Here is a 4,542-nt window from a genome sequence, read left to right on the forward strand (position 1 = left end):
TCCTAATTGGAGTGGTTGGTGTATTCCATACTTCTAGCGATTGGATTTCACTCAAAACTCACCAAATGATTCCTCCCACCATATTATGGTGTTGCCCAAGTTTTGGGCTCGATCCGAAATCAATAGGTGTAAGAAATTGGACAATTCAAGTTCAACGGCAGTTCGTTCCAAATTGGAGTGGTTGGTGGATTCCATACTTCTAGCGATTGGATTTCACTCAAAACTCACCAAATGAGTCCTCCCACCATATTATGATGTTGCCCAAGTTTTGGGCTCGATCCGAAATCAATAGGTGTAAGAAATTGGACAATTCAAGTTCAACGGCAGTTCGTTCCTAATTGGAGTGGTTGGTGTATTCCATACTTCTAGCATTTGGATTTCACGCAAAACACACCAAATGACTCCTCCCACCATATTATGATGTTGCCCAAGTTTTGGGCTCGATCCGAAATCAATTGGTGTCAGAAATTGGACAATTCAAGTTCAAAGGCAGTTAGTTCCAAATTGGAGTGGTTGGTGTGGTTCTAGTGATTGGATTTCACTCAAAAACTCGCAAAATGACTCCTCACATCGTATTATGATGTTTCCCAAGTTTTGGGCTCGGTCCGATATCAATAGGTGTAAGAAATTGGACAATTCAAATCGAAAGGAAGTTCGTTCCAAATTGGAGTGGTTAGTGTATTGCATAGTTCTGGCGATTGGATTTCACTCAAAACTATCCAAATAACTCCTCCCACCATATTATGATGTTTCCCAAGATTTGGGCTCGATCCGATATCAATAGGTGAAACAAATTGGACAATTCAATTTGAAAGGCAGTTCGTTCCAAATTGGAGTGGTTGGTGTATTTCATAGTTCTAGCGGTTGGATTTCACTCAAAACCCAGCAAATGATTCCTCTCACCATATTATGATGTTTCCCAAGTTTTGGGCTCGATCCGATATCAATAGGAGAAAGAAATTGGACAATTCAAGTTCTAACGTAGTTCGTCCAAAATTGGAGTGGTTGGTGTATTGCATAGTTCTAGCGATTGGATTTCACTCAAAACTCACCAATTGACTCCTCCCACTGTATTACGATGTTTCCCAATTTTTGGGCTCGATACGGTATCAATAGGGGTAAAAAATTGGACAATTCAATTTCCAACGCAGTTCGTTCCAAATTGGAGTGGTTGGTGTATTGCATAGTTCTAGCGATTGGATTTCACTCAAAACTCACCGAATGACTCCTCCCACCATATTACGATGTTTCCCAAGATTTGGGCTCAATCCGATATCAATAGGTGTAAGAAATTGGAGAATTGAAGTTCCAACGCAGTTCGTTCCAAATTGTAGTGGTTAGTGTATTGCAAAGTTCTAGCGATTGAATTTCACTCAAACCCCCACCCCTGTTTTCTTCTTCCTCTAGCCGCACCTCCCTTCACCATAACCCACCACCATCCGACCACCGTAGGACGCCGGACCAGCCCAGAAAGGACCAGCGACATCTCAGCAGCTCAGCCCGACCCTTTCCCCGTCGCCTGCCGCCACGAATCGCCAGAGAGAACCAGAAAATCGCGTCAGTTTTGGCAGAATTTCGTCGGCTCCGTTCGTCGTCATCCGGCCACCAAATCGGATGAATTAGGTATGGAAATTCGACTGATTTTCACGTTCTAGGTGTTGGTTGGGTAGGTTTTAAGGAATTTTGAGGTTTGAAGGGTTAATTCATGATTTGAAATTCTGCCAGTTTGAGAGCTCGGGTTCAGTCATTTCCGGCCACTTTTTGGCCATAGTCCAAGAACAAAACTGGTTCCAAATAGGGTGTTTTACCTAGACTAGAAGTTTGGGTCGGCGGTTTGGAGATTTTCCGGCTGCCGGAATTTACTATGCACACCCACGCGCTGCCGGCGCGTGGGCGGCGCGTGGACCAGGTAACACGAGCCACTCTTGGTCCTAGAATAATCCTCGTGTCCTCACGAGCGCGTAGGATTTCGCGGATCTCAATTCGGATAACGTTTGAACCCCAAACGGATCTCGCATAGTGTGCGATTTCCGGGTTCAATACGTTCAGACCGTTGGATCATAGCCAAACTGGAGTATGTTGATCAAGGTATTTTAAGGGTCGTGTAGGATTCAACAGATCGTTAATCGGAGTCCTGGATACTCCGAAAAGGCCAACCCTAGGGTTAGTATTACGGAAATCTTTCATCCGTCCGATTGTACGATCGTGAGTAATCCGACCGTCCGATCGAGACCAAACTTTCGGGACATGTGTCCTAGGCCTATTGGAACCTCTAGGAATGTTCGGATTGGAATTCTGAGGTCGTGGACCCCACGGGATCCCGAGTTGACTTTTAGGGACTTTATCGCTTTTGAGTCCCGAGATACTTCTAAAGCGTGTCCACTGAGAGGAAAAGCTAATGTGGGTATAGGAATGCCTTTTAAAGTGATGCACGCACTTTTAGGAGCCGGGGGTCAGGGTTTTTAATTTAATATTATTTTCCTGAGCAGATTTATTAATAAAATATTCATAATGGTTATTCAGGCACCCGGGCACCAGGTGACCCGCAGGAGGGACCTTCAAAGGGTCTAGCTAGCTCAGAGTACCTGTGAGTGGACCTTTTTGTTTTCATAAATGAATTTATGCAACTTTATCTCATTATTTGATCTTGAATGAGTTTATTCATTGATCAAAGTTTTTAATAGGTTGATTTATCGCGTTTATATGTTTTATGTTTTATTTTAATATTTTATATGCTGCCGAGTTGAGAGTGCCTAGAGATTATGGCATACTAGAGTTTTAGATAATTATCAGATAAAATAGCAGCAGAGTTAGTGGATAAATAAGAATTTATTTTATTTCTCGTTAAATTATTTTGGAAATTATATATATATATATATATATATATATATATATACAATTATTTTAAGCTACCATAGGTACCCAGGGTTACCTTTAGTATAATAAATGTTGCCTCGGAAATAAAGTTGCCTTCGGAATAAAATTATGTTGCCTTCGGTTATATTGATGTCGACGGACATCCAGTTGCCTTCGGGTAAGTCAGCATGCTAGACACCGCCCCACGAGTTTCGGGGACGCCCAAACCGTGGGTGTGAGGAATGCGGATCAGGCCGACCAAGTGTCTCCTGAATTCTGCTAGGATTGCGGATCAGGCCGACTAAGTGTCCCCTGAATTCTGCTAGGATTGCGGATCAGGCCGACCAAGTGTCCCCTGAATTCTGCTAGGATTGCGGCTCGGGTTGACTTTGTGTTTCCCGAGGTCTGCTAGGACGTGTCACTCCGGTGGCACGAGAATGGAATTGACGGATTATAAAGGAATTGACGGAAATTAAAGGAATTGACGGATTATAAGGAATTGACGGATTACTAAATGGGTACACCTAGGTGGTAGATTTTAAAAGTTGATTTCAATCCTTTCAAGGATTTAATGTTTTAATCAAGTGTGTGATTGTTTATATATATACATATATATATATATATACATATATCAAGCATTGATTTCTGTACGTATATTTATATAAGACTTAATGTTTGATTAAGTGTATGATTAGCTCTTAGATAATTAGAAATGTATTGATTTTAGTACTAGTATAAATAAGAAAATGATATAGTTTTATAACTGTTTTTACAGAGGGGTTAGTATGTTCTAATACTATTTTCTAACGCTTTGTTTTTGATCCACTCACCCTTTAAATGTTTTGCGCCCCCAGGCAGTAGTCGTGCGTCAGCGCGCCACCACCGGGCCGAGTCCATCTTCCGCCACATTTTCCTGACAACGTAGGGTCTTGTGTAATTATTTTATACCTGTAATCTAATCTGTGTAGAGCTCTGATATTGCCCTAGAACACTTGTCTAACTGTTAGTATGTAAATCTTTTGTATGCTGGCAGTTGGTGTATATTTTTATATGCATGTTTGACAGGTGTAATCTTGGGATTGGTCCGTTTCAGGGAAGACTCTGTTGAGTTTTTCGGCAAAACTCAAACCCCAGTTGTTGTTGAATTTTGACTAGAAGGGCAATTAGGTCTTTTGTGCTCGGCACTTGCCAGGTGTCGGACACGTACAGGGCTTGGCTCGGATTCCAAAGTGGAATTTGGGTCGGGTCCTGTCAATAGGTGTATGAAATTGGACAATTCAAGTTCCGACGCAATTCGTTCCAAATTGGCGTGGTTGGTGTATTGCATAGTTCTAGCCATTGGATTTCACTCAAAACTCACCAAAAGACTCCTACCACCATATGATGATGTTTCCCAGGATTTGGGCTCGATCCGATATCAATAGGTGTAAGAAATTGCACAATTCAAGTTCCAACGCAGTTCGTTCCAAATTGAAGTGGTTGGTGGATTGCATAGTTCTAGCCATTGGATTTCACTCAAAACTCACCAAATGACTCCTTCCACCATATTATGTTGTTTCCCAAGATTTGGGCTCGATCCGATATCAATTGATGTAAGAAATTGTACAATTCAATTTGAAAGTTAGTTCGTTCCAAATTGGAGTGGTTGGTGTATTGCATAGTTCTAGCGATTGGATTTCACTCAAA

At 41.8% G+C, this 4,542-nt stretch overlaps 1 long non-coding RNA gene across 1 annotated transcript; it reads left to right on the forward strand.

The window, feature by feature from the left end:
* Window positions 1-1,380: 1,380 nt before the first annotated feature.
* Window positions 1,381-4,003, forward strand: LOC110747462 (uncharacterized). The gene is made up of 3 exons (XR_015835517.1): window positions 1,381-1,623; window positions 2,524-2,587; window positions 3,711-4,003. It is a non-coding gene; the product is annotated as an uncharacterized LOC110747462 (long non-coding RNA).
* The last annotated feature ends 539 nt before the right edge of the window (window positions 4,004-4,542 follow it).

This window comes from Prunus avium, chromosome 4 (genome assembly GCF_965620075.1).
Source record: "Prunus avium chromosome 4, drPruAviu1.hap1.1, whole genome shotgun sequence".
Classification (NCBI taxonomy): Eukaryota; Viridiplantae; Streptophyta; class Magnoliopsida; order Rosales; family Rosaceae; genus Prunus; species Prunus avium.